The 21,328-nt window shown below is 33.6% G+C and overlaps 1 protein-coding gene across 1 annotated transcript in view; it reads right to left on the bottom strand.

The window, feature by feature from the left end:
* The window catches only part of LOC133323500 (calcium uniporter protein, mitochondrial), a 128,942-nt gene that overhangs the window by 1,578 nt on the left and 106,036 nt on the right, over window positions 1-21,328 (bottom strand). The window lies entirely within an intron of this gene.

Genomic DNA, 21,328 nt, shown 5'->3' with positions numbered 1-21,328 from the left:
GGAATAGGGCGAAATAGGGCGAACATTTAGTGCGATCTACATAGATATTTGAACCAATTAAAAAAATCTCATACACAAACCATTTTCAAAATTATGAAAATTTGCATGTAAAACGGACAGACTTGGAGTCTTTGGTATACCATTTGTATGAAATTGAGCAACCGTTGCATACATTTTTGTAACTTTAATACACATCACTCTAAGGCTCTTCGGTAACCATTTACATAAAATCGGACGAATATATATATATATATATATATAAGACCTATATCTAACTATGAACCGATTTCAACAAACCTTAATGCACATCATCCTTGACTCAATCGCATTCGTAATACAAAATTGTAACCCATTCGGAAAAATAATGGCTGTTTGGTGCACCATTTACATAAAATCGAACGAAACTATATATGAAGCTATATCTAATTCAATAAAACCGGATTTAACTAAATACGCTGGGCAAAAATTTTTTCGCAATCGGACAAATATTGACATAAATATGGATCTAATTCAGTTCGCTGTGCAAAATGTTGTCTCAATCGGACAAATATTGGGAGTGTGGTGCATCATTCACATAAAATCGGACGAAACTATATATAGAAGCTATATCTAAGTCTAAACCGATATCAGCAAAACTTCGCATAAATAAATATGGACCTAATTCAGTGCGCTGTGCAAAATTTTGTCTCAATCAGACAAATATTGGGAGATTGGTGCATCAAACTCCGAAGGTTTGTCAGATTGAGACAAAATGTTGCACAGCGTACTAAATTAAGTACAGTTTGACGTCTGTGAAGCCTTGTTGAAATCGGTTCAGATTTAGGTATAGCTGACATAGATAGTTTCGTTCGATTTTATGTAAACGGTACACCAAACTCCCAAAATGTATCCGATTGAGACAAAATGGTGCATAGCGTACTTAATTATGTCCAGATTTAGATATAGCTCCCATAAATCTCGGCTTCAAATAAAGATATATGCTACCCGATTTGATGTTAATGGCACACTAAACTCTCAATGTTTGACCGATTAAGGCAAAATTTTAAATACCATACCTATTAAGTCTAAATTGATGTGTGCGAAGTTTCGTTGAAATCGGTAGAGATTTATATGTAGCTCCCATATATATGGGTTTGTCCGATTTTATGTAAATGGATCACCAATACCCTTATATTAAAGTTTCAGTCGTGCATTTTCACAATTTTGGTGTTTCAAATTTTGGTGTTTCAAATAATTTGTACGTACAAATTTAACACAAGGCATATATAAGAAGTTTAACATATTGACCAACAATTGACTTTAATTTCCGTACAATGTCATATACACATGCTACGTTTTACAATCGTAGACCGTAATCTGTTTTTATTTTTAAAGGTTTTATTAATTTAGACATTTTGCTTTTGGGAGGGATTGTTTTCCTTTCAAACGTATTTATACCAACTCTGATCCAAATAATAATAACGATTGAAATATTTCCGATTTGTTAAGTTTATTGTGTCCATACATCGTTACCCTTATTCTTATACCTACAAGTATTTTTACACGCTCATACATTTATAGCTCTCATTGTTCAAGATCGTTGGTCAATAATCTAGAAAATCATTTTCATTGCCCATGTTTGTTTTGTACAACAGCACATACTTGTTTCTGTTTCTGTTTGTGTTTTTGTATTTTTCAATTTACAAGCGTAATGAAGTATAGCCAGGCCAGGCTTGCAATGGTGGCTCTCGGTTTTTCGCTCTTTTAATTACAAATTTTGATTAAGGTTTTGACTTTGAAAATTAAATTTCTTTAATTGCTCCTCTGCGCCGAGTACGAACAAAATTCGCATGTTTGTCGACTTTGCTGGCAGCAAGTGAATGGTTTTGACTTTGCCTGTTCTGGCTGGCTTGGATAGGCTAGTGGTTGGCGAACAATCGTATCTAGCCATGTGGGTATGTGGGTAAGTAGTTAAATGTCGTTTCTAAATTCAGCTCCTGCGGCAATTTGGCGTAACTGAAGAAGGTGTTTTTGTGAGCTTGTATGCAGCTGACTAACTGACTCTCTGTCTGACTAATTGACTAACTGACTGGCTGGCCGTCTAGTATCAAAAATATGTAGTACACACACACTCAACCATGTGTGGCGAACGGCAATTGATGGGGCCTGTTGAATGTGGTACTAACACAATTTCTTCAAATGATGGTTCGTTCTCTCTATGGGTGCAACGCAAATGTGCTTTAATGCACATTAGCTATCTGCCCAAGTTTAAGACAATCTCGTCTAGCTTTCGTATTTTAAGTAATTATTATTTTCATGCAGTTTAATTTTGTTTATTTGTTGCTTATTATTTATTTTTTTTTGCTATAGCATAAAGTGCTTAAGGTTTTTGTTTTCTTATTGTTTTGTTTTCATTTCTACGAATATGCAGCACCCCGCAAACAGTGCCACCACCTCCAACAACCAGTTGGTAGTTTCATTAGCGCCGTCAATACGGCCGCCAGCCTGGCCTATTGGGCGATGATTAAACGGAAAAATTAGTTTGATACCATTTTCAGTTAACTTTCAGATTTTCGCGTTACCAGACGTTTTCTTCTTGTCGTAAACTAAAGCGGTAGTGAATTATTTGCGGGATATACAGGCAATCGATCGAAATATAGAGAATATTCAACGGTACATGATTCTTTTATATTTTTTGAAAACAAATGCAAAAAATATATGCAACACCTGTGTAAATATCAAAGTTTTCAATTATTCAAATAAAAAGTGAAACACATACATATGCAGCACACAAGTTCATGTAACACACATACAAGAAGTTGTATACACCGTGATTTACATATGCATGCGTAAAGGATATCCTCGCACATCCATGCATGCATATCAAGTGAATAAACGTGTGATTATATTGCACTAATTTTATATGTGAATAACAACAACAACAGCAGAGTGAGTTCGGGAGTGAAGAGTGTGCGAGAGATGTAATGTAATTCAAGTGCCAACATATCGCCGCTGCTGCTGCTGGTGTAATAATTCCATCCCCAAGGCAACGAGCGTTTGTCACAGTTAAATATTTTTCCATAAATTCCAAAAACTAACACATGTAAGCCGAGAATTCAAAATTCCAAACACAATGTGACATTATGATGTCTGTCATCCTCATCTATGGAATAGGGATAACAGTGGCTGTTGAAAGGCACACATATCCGAAAGGACGAACAATTTTGATTGGAAATTTTACGAAAAACAGTAATGTAGGAAAAGCAAAGTGGATGTTGGCGTAGATAAAATATTAAACGCAGTATTAGACACAATAGCGGATTTTTCTAAAATATGTTTTGTGCTTTCAAAATTTGAAATAAATATATCAAAATTGATTTAGGATACAATGCCACAACATTTTCTGAGAGATTATTTTAATATAGTTATATCGGTTTTAACCCAATTTTTAATGTCAAATAAAAATAAATTAATAAACGATTAGAATTATATAATCGTTTATAAATTTTTCATTTCAAATAATTTGAAATCGCTCGATCTTAAAATCGTAATAGTTTTACTAAATCATGATCAAGTCCGAAAATGAGGCCAATCGGTCTACCCCTTCTGGGAACACAATAGAATTTAAATTTTGTCCGTTTCCATATAAAATTGTGATTTTTAAAATACAAAGGAACCGCTGCATAAAAAATGTTTTTACAAGTTTTTGTGCATTTCAAATTTCGGGACCTTTGTATGACGACTATGTCATTGTTAATTGAAAATAAAATAGCAAATTATGGGAGCCATCAGAAATCCAAAACAGGGTTAAACCTCAAAACTTTAGCCAATATTGATAACTTTAGCCAATATAAGAATGTAAATGGAGCCAATACAGTCATTTCAGTTTAAAATCGAATATTGATATATATTTTAACCGGATCTACAGTCAAGTACGTTTGTAGCAAACTAGTAGGGACCAAGCAAATTAGTTTGTCGTTCCAAGGTATTGCAATATTTAGGCTTAGTAGAAAAAATATATTCAGAAGGAAACTGGTATATTTTGTGTCCTTTTTTGACAACACCTAAGATGCTTCTGATTTTCTTTGATGAATTTGACATTATAGTTGACATTTTTGTAAAGGGTGCCAGAGTTAGCTTAATTGTTATTATGAATAATTAAATGTTATGAATTGTGTCATCTTTAAGTATTAATTATATTTGTGGCAAATAAATGAAAACTGAAATTTGCTACCAAAAAAATAGTTCGTTATAAAAAAATTAATTTTTAATAAAAAAATCAATTCTTTTCGTTTAGGTTAAGCAGTTACCACTTTTTGTCATCTAGTAAGATATATGGGCAATATTGTAATTTTTTAAACATAGCTGAAGACGTGGTTCACACCTTAACTCGGGAATTGCATTGATTGGTGCAAGCTGTGTCCACATTATGCTTAACAATGGGAAAAACAGGTTAAATCAGTTTATTTTAAGTTTTCTCTCGATTTGTGATTAAACCACTCGTTTCACGACCTTCATGTCAAAGTGCACAACTTCACAATAATATTCATTCAAAGGTGGACCTTTTTTCCGAAATGCCGAAAACAAGAAATTTGAAAATATCGCGAATTCAATTGCACTTTCTGTGGATCATTTCCGTATCAATAAACGACCTGAAACAGATTTTGAACATTGGGAAAACAGAATTTATTTAAAATTGGAATGAAGTGTGAAATTCGGCTAAAATAGAAGAATAATTCCAATATTTTTTTTTCTGAAAATTTCTTGTATAGTCCGACGGGCCGATCATATAATACCCTACACAATTACCATGAAAATCTATGTTTTTGCAGGTTCTATATTTTGAGTCTGGGCAATATTTCGCGATATTTGCACCCTTTTGGCCATAAAATAACAATTTGGTTTTTAGGTTTTGGTTCATTTAACCCTCGGAATATTGTTCTATGTATCCCCTTCATCGTGTAAAATACGTGATGTTCTGCATATAATAATGGCCTCTTGAGCGACTAGAAAATCGGACATTTCAACATCACCGAGAATTATAAGCGTCGTCCTTGACCATAAATGGAACTTCATGTAAATTTTCAAAGTGATCATCGCAACGTTTCCGCCCTTTGGTGGGATAGTACTAATACTAAATAATATCATAACACATTAACACCTTTAAATATTTACGTATAACTTTCACATCCGAGTACATACAACAATAAAATTGGTATCAATTTAAAAGTTAACCACTCCTCTTGGATATACCATCAACTATGTCCTTCAGGAGTAACTATATTATTTTTCACACAAAATGTGGGCCCATTTGACCCGCTAAATATTGAACGATCTTCAAGAAAACAACCATATTTATTCTATGGCCACATTCCCTTCCTGGTGTAATATCTCGTGATGTTGAGGTCATAATTGTGGCCTCTAGAGCGACCAGAAAAACAGACAAAAACCTGATTGGCCAATTTTATAAACGCAAGAAAAATACGAATAATTGTGAACTACGGCAATGTTAGCTCTGAAAACAGTTGCCAAAACATGGATTTGATAGGTCATCATTCTTACAAAAATCAAATCATGACTCTTTTAGTTTTAGATTTGAGCTCGAATCGCCACAGATTTGCTTCTTTCATAACATATTTTCCTTTGAAATACATTGCACATAATAAATTCTAAAATTAAGTAATTTCTCATATATAGACATAATATAATATTAACTGAGCACAATTAATGCGTATAATTTATTTGAACTTTTTATTATCATTGTCGTTTTGTAAAGAAAAACGACCTATTCAGTATAGTAGTAATAATATTTTTGGAAGGGTACAACATTACCTTTCTTTCGAAAGGAAAATATTAAGTGGCGGATCCGTTGCCACCTCTGCTTCGCTTGTGCTTCTCTCAACGGAAAACTTTGTCTTTACCTTTTCAAATGTAATTCCATAAGTACATATTGCCAACGGCATGGCACTGACAACACTACTTGTCAATGTACAAAACATAGTTTGAATAAAATAGCTCTTGGCAAACTAGATGAGGGCAGCATTATGAACAAATTAAATAAGAGATTCGAAATAATAATTTTGTAAATGTTTACTTTTTCTTAGGAATTATGATTAGGAAGAATAATGGCAAGGTAAATGCAAAATAAAATATTGTAGAACATTAAATTGTTTGTTTTTGAATTTAAAATAGTTAGCTATGGATAATTGCTGAGTACAGTGAAAAAAGGAATTTCGTTCGCTAAAATTTTTTTTATATCTATAGAATTTTTTAGCGACGAAAATAATTAATTATGTTTTATGTGTTGTATATTGCAATTAAATAATTAAAATATATTTTAAAACATTAACAAGGTTTTGTTTAATATAATTATAGTGATTATCCCCTACTATTTTCCCCTGCTATTTAGTGAAATAATTCATCTGTTGTGATGAGCTTTTCACACATTGAACATTTTGTTTGTGGCATTAGCATAAAATCTGCTCCAACCAAAAACCAAACATGGACAAGTCTTTAGTGAAGCATCAAAGGATTTCAATGTAATCTGTTGAGAAGTTGTCTTATATTCTGATGGATGGATGAATGCAGTTGGGGCATGCCAGTCATATCAAATAAGGATTTTAGTTTATGGCCACTGAACATTCCGTCTCAGTTGGCTTGTCTGACAGTGCCACCACACACATATCAAAGATAGTTGTATAAGTCAATAAGAAGTATTGTTGTGTGAAAATCGTTTACTCAGAGACATACACACAGACACACACATTTACTTTGCATTAAGAAATCAAATACTGTGTTGTAGAAACGAAAATGTGTAATCAGAGGGGTTATTTGTAAAATGTAAACTACACAATGTTGCAGAGAAGAGTGTGGAAGAGTTTCAGGTATTCTTCTTCCTGTCAAAGAGCTGGAGTTATTCTTCTTCCTAGAGGAGAACTGTTTCAGGTATTCTTCTTCCTGTGAAAGAGCTGGAGGTATTCTTCCTGTGGGAGAACTGCAGGCGTTCTTCTTCCTGTGGAAGAGCTGTAGGTATTCTTCTTCCTGTGGAGGAGCTGGAGGTCTTCATCTTCCTATGAAAAAGCTGCTAGTATTCTTTTTCCTATAGAAGACTTGGAGATATTATTTTTCCTATAGGAGAGCTTCATGTAATTTTCTTTCTATAGGAAAGCTGAAGGTGGTTCTTCCATTGGAGAGCTGTAGGTATTATTTTTCTTTGGAAGAGATACAGGTATTCTTCTTTCTGTGAAAGAGCTGGAGGTATTCTTCTTCGTATAGGGAGCTGCATGCAATTTTCTTTCTATAGGAATGCTGGAAGAATTCTTCTTCCTATGGGAGAGCAGCAGGTACTCTTCTTCCTAGAGGAGAACTGTAGGTATTCTTCCTGTGGAAGAGTTGCAGGCATTCTTCTTCCCTTGAAAGAACTACATTTATTCTGCTACTTTTGATGGAACTGTAGCTATTCTTCTTCCAATAGGAGAGCTGGAGGTATTCTTCCTCATATAGTAGAGCTGCAGGTGTTCTTCTTCCCTTGGAAAAGCTAATGGTATTATTTTTCCTATAGAAGACCTGGAGATATTATTTTTCCTATAGGAGAGCTTCATGTACTTTTCTTTCTATAGAAAAGCTGAAGGCTGTTCTTCCATTGGAGAGCTGTAGGTATTACTTTGGAAGAGTTACAGGTATTCTTCTTCCTGTGAAAGAGCTGGGGGTATTCTTCGTGCAATTTTCTTCCTATAGGAGTTCTGGAGTAATTCTTCTTCCTATGGAAGAGCAGCAGGTATTCTTCTTCCTAGAGGAGAACTGTAGGTATTCTTCCTGTGGAAGAGTTTCTGGTATTCTTCTTAATTTGAAAGAGCTGCAGATATTTTGCTTTCTTTGAAAGAGCTTGAGGTATTCTTCTTCTTATAGGAGAGTTGGAGGTATTGTTGTTTCTATAGCAGTGGTGCAGGTATTCTTCTTCCCGTGGAAGAGCTGCATGCAATTGCCTTCCTATAGGAATTCTGGAGGTATTGTTCTTCCTTTAGGAGAGCTGGAGGTCGTCTTCTTCCTAGAGGAGAACTGAAGGTATTTTTCTTCCTGTAGAAGAGCTGCAGGCATTCTTCTTCCTGCAGAACGCTGCAGGTAATCTTCTTCCTGTGGAAGAGCTGCTGGCATTCTTCTTCCTATAGAAGAGCTGCAGGTTTTCTTCTTCATTTGAAAAAGCTGCAGATATTCTGTTTCCTTTGAAAGAGCTTGGGGTATTCATCTTCCTAGAGGAGAGCTGGGTGTACTCTTCTTCCGACGGAAGAGCTTGAGGTATTCTTCTTCCTATAGGAGAGCTGGAGGTATTCTTGCTTCTATAGTAGTGGTGCAGGTATTCTTTTTCCCGTGGAAGAGCTGCATGCAATTGCCTTCCTATAGGAATTCTGGAGGTATTGTTCTTCCTTCAGGAGAGCTGGAGGTCGTCTTCTTCCTAGAGGAGAACTGAAGGTATTTTTTTCCTGTGGAAGAGCTGCAGGTATTCTTTTTCCTGTGGAAGCCCTGCAATCTTCTTCCTGTGGAAGAGCTGCAGGCATTCTTCTCCGTATGGAAGGGCTGTAGGTATTCTTCTTCATTTGAAACAGCTGCATATATTCTTCTTCCTGCGGTGAGTGACTTATTGCAGAAGGAATCGTTGTAAGGTTAATTTGAAGAAAACTTACGTACAATAGAAACGAATTGTATATGTGTGGAGTTTGAGAAATTGGAGCTACGAGAATAGAAAGTTAAAAAACGTACAAACATAATAAAATATTATAGAAATTTATGATAAAAATATAGGAAACATGAGGTTTACATTTAAATTCCCTTAATTGTTCGGGACCTTAGACATATAACGGTTTATGTCATTGTAAATTTTTGGTTAGAAGATTTGACATCCAATGAAAATCAAATATGTGTCCATTGGGTTAAAAACGCGTCCATCACCCCCAAAATACCAAATAATGAGGGATACCGTTATATGGGACTAAACAACAAAATGAACCAATATTGATCATTTCTGGTAGGAAGATTTACTAACTAATGTGAACTCAAAATACCGTATTACAGCCAATTCGGTTAAAAACGAATATCGAAATTTGAGAGATATTTGATATTCGTGGGCTATCATAAAAAATGGAACAATGTTGATAATTTTTGTTAGGAAGATTTGCTACCAAAATATTAGCTATAAATTGGATGAAAAAAGTGGAGAAATCCCGGAAAAAACTAAATATTTGGGAGTACCGTTAGATTTGGCTATTGTAAAAAGTTAATCAATATTGAGTCTTTATATAGGGAAACTACAGAAACTCAGGTCATTTTTATGGTGGCTATTATAAAAAATTATCCTATATTGAATAACTTCTGGAAATAAGTTTTTTATTCGCCAGCAATATTTATGGGCAATATTGCCAATATTTTAACATAGCTGAAGCCGAGGTTTATCCCTTTTTTAGCTTCGAAATTATTAAAGTATATATGAACAATTAAATAGTTTTGGATTTATTGATCTGTCGTTACAAACTTTTCATGATATTTACATCCAAAGTTTTTTTACGAGGAATCTGTGTCTACTTTTTTAATGTAAAAAATTTGCAATAACAGGGTGAGGCAACCCAGGTTTTTCAAGTTTTTCTCGATTTCTGACTAGTAAAAGTAGAAGCCTACCAAATAAGGGTTATGTCCCTAATGTATCGTTTTTCGAAACTTGATCTGCATCTATCTTTGAATGATGCGGACATTTTGAAGCTCGATTTTGAGTATTTATTATTTATTTATTTTCTAGTTTCAATCATTTCAGTTTCAATAAATAACCGGATATGAATTATTACCAAAATTTAAAAACTTCAGCTCTACCCAATTTATCTCAAAAATAGAGGAAGTTTCTACATTCATGGTTCTTAATGGATCGCATTGAAATAAGTATAGATCGATGAATTTTTTTAGGGTGTACACCGAAATCGGATGCACGTTAAAGGCGTATACACTTTTCGGAAATTATTCGCGTCAAATGAGTTTTTTAGTACATCAATGTAACGCGTAGCCGTTAAGTTAATTTTCGCAAAGTAGACATGGATTGAAGATAACCTTGAGTGATTTTGATATCATTTGACAAAGCGTGGTGTTTGTATTATGTAGACATTTTTATATTAATTTTTATTACAAAATTACAAAATTCTTTTAAAATTCCATAAAAAATTTTGAAAAATTTTTTTGCGAGCACATTCTTGGTTTTTGGTGCATAGATTAGTGAAATATGCTGATTCGGAATCTGTTCGCGTTCATAAATTCGGAAGTTGCGAACAAAAGTTATATCGGTTTTAAATCTTGCATTTCAAATATAAATTAAATGAATTCCTATTTCTTCACAAATGGGTAAACACATTTGTTTTCTTTGCATATTTGTCAAATCACATTGAAATACGGTATAAAATTCGCGAAAAACAAATAGAAGCATGAATATATCTGAAAATAAAATAAATTAATTTTTTTAATTAAAACTAAATGTTTTTTGAAAATTTTTTAAAATAAATTAATTTTCATCAATCTGATAAGACTTTAAAAATTAAAATATTGCATGCAATTAAATAGTGTATTCGTTGAAATCAGCTGTTGCGCATGCGGGTTTCCTGTAAACCGAATCAATCTCTTCCCTAAATTATGAATTTTTCGATGTTTCATTTAGCGACCAAAGTGTACCGCTCGATGCACTTTACTATACAAAAACCCGATACGATACGATTTTTCTGCGCATCAGATTTCGGTAATCACCTATTTGTTAAGAACCGCGGATGTGCCACCACAATCAATTTTTGAATACGCATATTATTCGCGCATCGATCTATTTTTGACCTATTTTCACACATATTCGCGATTATGATAATACAAACATGAACGTACGTAAAAACAAATCGATGAAAACCGCGATAAATACGCGAATTTGTCAAAATGAGTTTTGGCAGTTTTTCCCACATTCAAGGTACCTATATTCGCCGTTTTTTGGGCGGAATTGGGTGGGATCATTAGATTCGGCACGTAAAAAACTAAAATCACGCGGGTTTCCACGGCATTTGAATGGACTTTCTTAAATTAAGACTTAAAAATATATTTTTTTATAAAAATTTACGCACCAAATGTTCATCTTTGGAACCCAATCGCAAATATGCTACCTTGAGCACATTCATGAGATATAAACTAAACGAAGCAAAATCACGAGTTCTACAATCTTCTAATCAGTTTAGTCCATTATCTGGATGCGCGTCTTGATTATAAGAAAAATTCAAAAAACACCGAAAATCCGGCTTCAAAATGTCAGTATCCGTTTTGGGTGGATACAGTGAGTATATCGAAAAATAATACATTAGAACCATATTGTCCATGGTGTATTCTACAATTTAGTCACTGATCAGATGTGCGTGCGATGAGTAGATTTGCCACAAATCAGGAAAAAACACAAAAAACTTGTTGGCTTCAACACATTTTCATTCATTTTTTTACATTACCACAATCACAGGTTCTACGCAAATTATTATTTATTACCAACATTCTAAGATTTTGACAAGAACACTTCATTTCATTTTATAGTAATGAATTTAAATTATATGCAATATGTTCATATTTCGCGAGTTATAAGCTTGCAAACAGCAGTTTCAAGGAATATAAAACATTTTTGTAATTTTTCATATGTCATTAATTTAATTAAAATTATAATGTCCAGTCCTATATTTTTATTATTTTTCTTATATTTCGCGAATTATAATATATCGATATTTATATTTCACGAAGGAAGGCATATATCAATGCCTTTGGTCAATACAATAAACAGAGTAATTTTAAAATTTGTTTCTTATGCTCAAAATTAAAACCTACATAACTTTTGCGCGCACTAACCAAATATGTGTGTACCAAAAATGATTGATGTAGTACGAAAATAAAAAAGCCAATTTTTTTTGATAATAGAATATCACAAAAATTTACAATATTGCCCTTATACATTTCAGGAAGACTTTTTTCAATAAAAACACCTTATATCCAATTAGAAACAATGCTGTTGAAAAATGTGTCCAAAAGCTTTAAAATACCGAATCGTATTTGAAGCATGGTAAACGACATAGAATTTTTTTTCTGATCAAGAATATATATTCTTTATGGGGTCTCGAAGAATCTCTCGAGGTATTGCCAATGGAATTATACTTTTAATGTACACTCCACCTTGTGGCCAGGCCTAGCTTAAAAAGGGGGTGGGGTTTGAAGATAATGTTGTGCAACCTTCAAGAAGCCGGTGCGTCAATACAGCCACTTGAAAATTTCTAAATTGAAATGTTCAAAATCCTAATTTCATTAATTTACATTCATTGGCATTTGCAATCGATATTAAGTGATATAATAGAGTCAATTTGATTTCCATAAATATGTAAATGAAAATAAATTTCAATCACTGCAAATTGTCAGCATGCAGCAATTACGGTCTAGTTACATTTTTAACTTTTTGGCCATTATAGGCAAAACACAAATGTATGAAAAGCATGCAAACAAAATAAATAAAATGGTTTAAATATACTTTAGAAAGCTTTCATCTATGCAGGTTGGCTTAGAGTGACAGCAACAAGCCATAAAACAAATATAAAAGCCCTGGGTGAAATGAAAAAAAAATACTACATTCAAATTTACCACAAACACAAATATATACAGACACACACACACACACATGTATGCACTTAACACACAGAGGCTATTTTTAAATCAAAAGATACACAAAAGTTTGGACCAACCAACACCATCCTTCGTATTGGCAAACTGCGAAGGGACATTGGTAGGACACAGAGTTACTGTCTTCTTGGAAAGGGGGGACAAAGCAAAAGTTTTAAAAATTTATAAAAAAAAACAAAATTTCCACAAAACTTTTCTCATAAACTGAACGGAATTTAGCTGAAGTTGGCTTGTGCGTACAAATAAACTAGTTTTTATTTGCTTCCAAAGCGATTATAAAAAGATTTATTCAAGTGTTATGTCAAAGCATTTTTTTGAAGTTGCTGCTTTCTGAGCAAAAGTTGAATGGGAAATGTGTCGATTAAGATGTAAATGACAGACTATTTCGGTTATCACAACAAATTTCGTTTTAAATTTCAAAAGAAACATGATAAAATTTCAAATTAACTTTGAAATAAGTTGTTGATGAATTTCTAAATAAAGTTAAACACATTTTAATGATAATGAAAATGTTGTGTGAAATTGCATGCATTTTGACACTTGCGTCAAGTGACTTGACATCATTTTTTAAAAGTTAACTTTATTTAAATTTAATATTAGGAATTCCATAAAATATATTATTTTTGTTTTGAAGCCCAATTCATACATGTTAGAGTTCATTCACCGAATGTTAAACTTATAATTAACAGCCGGCGGTAGATCTTTTGTTATCAATGCTAATGCGAAGGCGTCAAAAACGTGATTATTCAAACACCGAATCTACAAACATGAAAAAGTTAAAAATTCCATAATGGACAAAGTTGCTTTGTCTCTTGTTTATTTGATTCGAAAAGTGTTATTAAATATCTAAATAATATTAACAACACACTTCAAATTAAATAAAGGAAGTGGGTCCTAATTTCAATGAAAATGATTTTAAACTCCTTAATATTCATGTGTTTTTATAAAAAAACATTTTATTAAATTAGAAACAATTCTGTTGAAAAATGTGCCAAAAAGCTCAAAATACCGATTCGTAACAGACAGACGGACATGGCTAGATCGACATAGAATTTTTTATGATCATTGGATCTCCGATGAATCCTTCGAGGTATTTCCAACGGAATCATAATTTTAATCTACATTCCAAATTGTGGTGAAGGGCCAGGCCTAGCTTTAAAAAGGGGCCGGTTCTATATATGGTGTTTTCGGCTTTCAGGAAACAGAAGGACCATATTACAGCCTCTTTGCTTGAAAATTTCTAAATTGAAAATATCTAAATTCCAATTCCATTTATTTCCATACATTGTTATTTACAACCGGTATTAAATAATATTAGAGTCAATTCGACTTCCATAAATCTGTAAATGAAAATAAATTTCAATCCTGGCAAATTGTCAGCATGCAGCAATTATGTTCTAGTTAGGTTTTTAATATTTTTGCTAGTTTATACTGATGTAACCAAAACGCAAATGAATTATGTTGGAAAGTGTGGCTAAAACTATCAATATAAATAAAAACGAAGGGAATATACAAAAGTGTGGACCATTACCCACAATACTTTCTAGAAATACTAAATTTAATAAGCTTTTGATGGAAAATATATTTTTGGTGGATCGCTATATTTTAAAATTTCCCTAAATTGGAAATTACGGCTAATATTATTGGAAATGGTTCTAAGATCCTCAAAAATTATTGAAGTTTGGAGAATACCACTATATCTAAAACTAGACATATATCGACAAATTGTTGAAGGATATTTTGTACTGCAAACGCTACATTGCAGCCAAGTCTGAAAATGTGGCAAAAAATCAAAATAAAGAAAATCTGAATATCGTTATGTGGGGGCTATCCCTAAACTTGGGTCGATATTGGTAGTTCCTAGTGTCTAGGTATGCTATATAATGCTATAACAAATTGGAAAACATGCCCGAAAATGGGGGAATTTTTATATGTGACTGTGTTAGGTTTGTATGAGGGAACATGTCAAGTATGGACCTATATTAAAAATATCTGGAAGGACATTTTTTTCATTCCAAATAACTTGGAATTCCAAACATCAGCTTATTGGGGTTTTTACCAAAACGTGGATAAATCCCATTTGTATTACCAAACATCTTAGGACTGCGACCTACTGATTTTAGAAGTCAGACCGACGAACATGTTTTAATGGTCATACCATTTTCATCGAAATATATACTCGATCGGGTCTCTGACTAAAATTTACCTATTCGTATTGAACATGCCAACTACCGATAACACTCAGGTTGGAAAATGGGGATAAGAACTTCAACATACCGAATATTGAATTATGGTGTCTTTTTAAAACGTTAAGCTATAGTGCATAATTTCTGGGACGTTGTTTTTTATTCACAGGAATCCGTTATGCCTAATTATAGCCAACTCTATGAGAAAATTCATTCAATGTCTTTATAATACCGAAAAAGGGGCTAGACCTGTATGTATTGCTATATCAAAACTTGAATCCAATTAGATATTTTTTCGTAAAAATAAGTCTCACTGAATGGGAATGGATATATATTAATTTTGGGTAAGACGATTTGACACCACATGAAAAACTATGGGGGATACCATTATATGGGTGCTACCCGGAAACTTAGACCAATATTGATAATTCTTTGTAAGGAGATTTTGTAAACAGTGATCATCCAAAATATAAAATTATAGCCAATTTAGTTGAAGCATGTGACCAAACCCCCCAAAATACAGAAGAGTGGACAATATTGGCAATTTTTAGTAGGATTCATGCTACCAAATAAAACATCCAATTAAAGCTGATTAGGTTGAAAATCGTACCCAAATCCCCAAAGGATTTGATTGCCATTATATGGAGGCCTTTTCAGAAGCATGGTAACATTTTCTACTCAATAATCATCCACAATATAAAATTACAGTCAAAGGGTTACCAGGATACTTGAGCCAATATTGATAATTTTAAGTGCAGAGATTTTCTGCTCAATATGTATCCTCTATACTACTATTATATGGGCAGTACCCCGAAACATGTGCCAATATTGATATATTTGGTACGGATACTTTCTGTTCCATTACATCCAATTCCGTTGAAGAAAATCGAATTTCTCATATTGCGCGGTACCGTTATATGGGGGATACCCTAACTAGTGAACTAATATTGAACATTTTCAATACCAAATATAATAGGAGAGTAGTAATGCATGTGCAAATTTCAAAGCTATATCTTAAATAGTAGAAGGTATAAAAAGCTAACGTAATATTGGGTAATCGTTATGTGAATTATACATCAACAATATTGCTATGAAAGACAACGTTTGCCGGGCCCGCTACACCTTTTTCAAATGTTATTCAAAACATTTCAATTGAAATTCGAGAATTCCATTTGTAATTCGAAAACTCAAATTGCAATTCGTAACATTTCACTTGTAATTCGAGTATGTAATTTGTAATTCACAACATTTCATTTGTAATTTTAAATTTTTCGTATGAAATTCAAAAAAATGCATTTGAAATTTAAAAAATTTCATTCGTAATTCGAATATTTCAATTTGAATTTCGTAGAGTTTCATTTGAAATTCAAAAAAATGCATTCGAAATTCAAATAATCCAATTTGAAATTCATAACATTTCACTTGTAATTCATAAAATTTCAGTTGTAATTCATAACAATTCATTTCCAATTCATACATATTCCTTTTGTGTTACCAATAATATTTTTCGAATTTAAAATTAAATGTTATGAAAAACAAATGGAATGTTATGTATTTCAAAACAAATGTTAAGAATTACAAATGGAATTATTTAAATTTTAAATGGAATTTTATTAATTTCAAGTGGAATTTTATGAATTTCAAACGCAAATGCTTGGAATTTCAAATGGAAGCTTATGAATTTCAAATGGAACTCTTTGAATTTCGAAAGGTATTCTAGGAATTACAAATGAAATTCTCGAATTACAGCTGATATGTTGTGAATTGCAAATGTAATTCTCGAATTGCAAATTATATGTTGTGAATTACAAATGGAATTCTCGAATTACGTTTCATATGTTTTGAATAACATGTGAAAAAGGTGTACTTGAATATATAACAAGTGAAAAAGCATTAAGTTCTGCCGGGCCGAACATTGGATAGGAATACTGATAATTACGTGAATTGAAAATATGGGGAACATACCAAAAAGTGGTTGCAAACCAAATACAAATTTAGGTAATTTTAAAGGGGTATTTCCTAAAAACTGAAAACCCCAACATTTGGACCTATATTATGAACGCATTATAGGGTGAAACGACTATATCGCCTTACAATTCTATACTACGTAGGGTATAACCGGATAATTTCGAGTACAGCATACCCCCCATACAGTGGTGGAATACGGGTATGTGGAAGCTACCCTAAAAGCCGGAACAAATCATTTAACTATTTTAATATAAAAAAGGGTACGGAGATGATTATTTCGAAGAGTTACAAACGGAAAAACACCATAAAAAATTGGCCACAAACTTGTGTTTTTGGCCCCTCGTGTGTAAGTGTAACATACCAAACACTGGTGCCACCATTCAATTTACCTGTTGGTTTTGTTTTTTTCTTTTTTGCTCCTTATAACCAATGAATGTCACCACCAGCAAAACCAAGTTACATTCATTGGGCATTAATTGAGATTTTCCTCACACATGCACACAAACATACATTTGCCTAAAACGCAGCATTGAAAATTCGCCACAAAAATACATAAAGGCACCTCTTTCGTCTGCCACTGGTGGTGTGTGTGGTTCCAACAGTCTGTTGGTGGTCACAGTGAACAGTTGCCGTAAACATTATTCAATATTCAAAGCTTATGCGAATTCAAGCGCATAATAGCTGGCTGGAACGGTAACGGATATTTATCTGTACCTTGAATGCACCTGTGTGGTGGTGGGTGTAAGTGACTATGTGACACATTCACATGTATTGAAAAACTTTTCGAAAGTGAGCACCCACACATGGTGATACACAAAGGAATTGTGGATTTAGGTTAGGTGGGGATAACTGGATAATTTAATTTGCCACCTACAATGTATGTATGAATGAATGTGGGTGTTGGTGATGGTTAGCCAAACTGATCGGGTTACTTACAGCGCCATTAATCTGAGAACCTAATAAAAGCTGTATTGGTCAAAATGTATGGCAGTTTCAAGCAAAGGTTAACTAATATTTCTAATTGTTGTTGAATTTTTCTTAAGAGATTTTTTCAATAACTACTGTTAATTTATTTATATCATATACTTAAAATGTTTGGGATATCAAAACATTATGAGAATTTTTTTTTCTGAATATGACCGACGTTCAGCTCCGGTTCGTACTTTTTATAACATCCAGTATCTATTCTAAATCCCTTAAATCGCTCTGCAACTTTATATAGGGACTACGTGACTTGCTGCTAGTAGGATGTTTATGCTCTAAAATATATATTCCAAATTACCGATAATCATGTTGAAAATTTCAACAGACCGAAAAATGGGTCGGGAGCTTCGTATGAGATATTCCAAAAAAAAGAAACTATATAAATAGGGTTTTAACCATCTTATAATCCAGAATGGCAAATTACAGCATGGAGGCTTAAAACGACACCACATTATTTATCATTTCTCTTGGTACATTATGACAGGAATCGTTGTAGGACTACATAAATACCCTCAATAATATTGAATGGTTGCATGACGGTTTCTTTCAATTTCATAAAAAAAACAACAACAATAAATAAATAAACCTTATATCTATGTATGGTGTTGAAATGAAAAACAAATTTATTTCAGCATGCAAAGGTATGTATGTGTGTACGTGTGTGAAACATGACAAATGGAATAAATGTACAAATTGTAAAATTTTATGTACATACCACTGAGAGCATCGTCAGATTTTTTGTGCACTATTTGTTTTGAATCTTCGAAAGAGTTTTCTTGAATTTTGTTAGTAGTTGCAGTGGCCAAAAGTGTATCAACATCAACAGCTGCACTATTCATTTCTGTCGAGGCACTCTGTCTTTGTGACTCAATGTAATTCTCCAAACGTTCAATAAGATCTACCCTTTTCCCCGTGACCTTTAAACCACACCATCGGCTTAACGCCTTCAAATCAGTCAGTTTCATTTTTTGCAAATCAATTCCTGATCGTGCATTTCAAACCAAAAACAAGTTTTATGAAAACGCACATTAAAGGTCACCAAGAAGAAGAAGAAAAAATATAAATGATGTAATAAAAAGAAAGCGAAATGATTAAAAACAAATGTAATGCAAATGTTTTTCATGCGGTTTGGTTGTGGTTTTTCATGCGGCCGTACCTTTTAAATGTTCTTCATTAATTATGAGCGTGTTTTTATTGTCAATTTTTGCATTTTTCTTGCCATTATTTTTGACAGTTGAGGGGTTTGCATTAGTGCCGGCGGTTTTAGAAGTGGATGAGGAAGACTTGACAATGCCTTTAAGAGAAAAAAGAAAGAACAAAAGAATGGAAATTTTTCGTTGAAACAAAAGAACGGCCAAAAAGAAAAAACAAATGATAAATAAAGGTGAATAAAAAACTCATCGTAAAACTAAAAGAACTGAACACAAATTAATAAAAATTCATGGAATGAACATTTGTTTGCGGCGAGCAGGTCGGAGGAGTATGATTACGAAAAATAACAATGGGGTAAAACAAGTGGAAAAGCAAGGGAAATGAAAAGGAATGCAATGAAATTAAATGATAGGCTATGTCTATGTCCACTTCTATGCGAAATAAATCGGATGCAAACATTATATATACTGATACCAAGCAATAATGGCAGTATATAAGATATGCGTAGTAGTCATATTAAATTTGGGAAATAAACCAGAGAGAAGGTCTTCAGGACTCTAAAACCTATATATTGCCTTAAATAAAAATTTATCATAGATTTATGATATTTACCTGGGAGATACCTATGTGCCTTCAAAAATTATTTTTATAATTGTACGCTCGAAAATCACATTTATATACAAAACAAAAGCCCACATTTACCAGAAATTGCTAAAACTACTAGAAATTAATAAATAATTCTCAAAACATTTAGTTTTTGCAAAATAGTCAGGCTGAAACCCAGTTTTATGAAGTCGAATCGTTCCCTAGGTAAAGTCCTAACTTTGGAATTTTTGTTTAAAATATGTATTTGTTTTGAAAAATGTTTTTTTTATTTCTAGTAATTTGTACAGTTGGATTTTTCGAACGTACAATACTAAAAATCATCATTGGAGGTCCATCGGTACACCCCAGCACCGCAGAAGTTGACGCAGCAGTCTCTAGCACTTCGTGCTTCACATTAGCTACTTTGGGGGGGTTGTTTGTCGTTATTCAACAACAACTGCCCTATTGTCATAACACGGTTCTGGGTTCTGACAGACGATATCAGGAGGATTTGGTGAGTTGTTTTTATGCTCAGAAGGGGGGTTGCGTCTTGGCCGTTAAACCAGAGGGTTTGTTACGGACTCTCCTTTTATCCGACTTCGATACAAGCTTGGCCTCCTTCGCATTGGTAGATGGTGTCCAGGACTTCTCCAAATTCAAGGATCCACGTAAAGGTTCTAATAGATCAAAAGTCCCTGGCATCATTTTCCAAATCGTGTTCTGGTCACCTTTCAAGAGGCCTTTTTACGGGCTCTCCTTCTAGCCGACTTTTATACTTCTTTGATCAGAAGCCGCTGGCATAATTTTCCTGATTATGTGCAGGCTACTCGTAGTTGTCTCATCCGTTGAAGGAGCCAACTGATCTTCGGTACATTTGGTGGTTGGTTTTCTTCATTGCTTCAATGGGAAGATCATCAACACCAGCATCCACTTTAATAGTCATTTGACTAGGATATCTCAAATTGCTGCTGCCCGCCATGGAGTTGAGACTTGTATCCTCGTCGAAATGCATATCCCATTACTTTGATGACACAGCGTTGTGCGGATAACGGTGGTATCCATAGGGTCTTCCTTGTCAGTCATCCGAGAGATGAGAGGGGATATGTTCTTGACTGAAATGGAAGGAGCCGGTTTCCTCAATTAAATCGAGGAAAAAGGGGGTATGTCTCTCCAGGATCGAGTTTATGTCATTGTCAATTTCATTATCAATTTTAGAAGAAAGGAAGTTTTTAGTAAGGATTTGAGATCGACCATAACATAGCCACATACCATGGTAAGGACTTGGCAACTAAGGGCACCGTTACTATAAACCGTGAAACATTCAATAATACGAGGTCGCCTAACACCCCAGCGTTAAGGAGATCACTTTCTGTATGTGTTGACCTAAAAACATTAGCTTGATATTGGATTTATAAATATTGACATTTTTCCATTGGCCTAATATTGGATTTATAAATATTGAAAATTTTTACCCTTTGCGGACTTGATCTAGGTTCAATAGGAAATTAATTTTTAGCAAAATTTTGACCATATTGTGGGGGAGGTACCAGAAGGAGTGGACCGATATTCCCCATCGTTGAGTTTGAATTACGTTTGGTAGAAATATTACGATGTGCAAAGTTTGGATGAAATTGCGCATCAGCCGGCTAGACAGGCAGACGGACGGACATTTGTAAATCGACTCCAAACTGTCTGAAACGGATTTGGCCCAAAAAAGCATGGGGTCTGAAACCATTATTGCGGTGATTCACTTTTTTTAGCGT

The sequence above is a fragment of the Musca vetustissima genome, unplaced genomic scaffold (assembly GCF_032173495.1).
Source record: "Musca vetustissima isolate MV318-11 ecotype Yass unplaced genomic scaffold, APGP_CSIRO_Mvet_v1 utg4242, whole genome shotgun sequence".
NCBI lineage: Eukaryota > Metazoa > Arthropoda > Insecta > Diptera > Muscidae > Musca > Musca vetustissima.
This window is presented reverse-complemented; position numbering and strand designations above follow the sequence as displayed.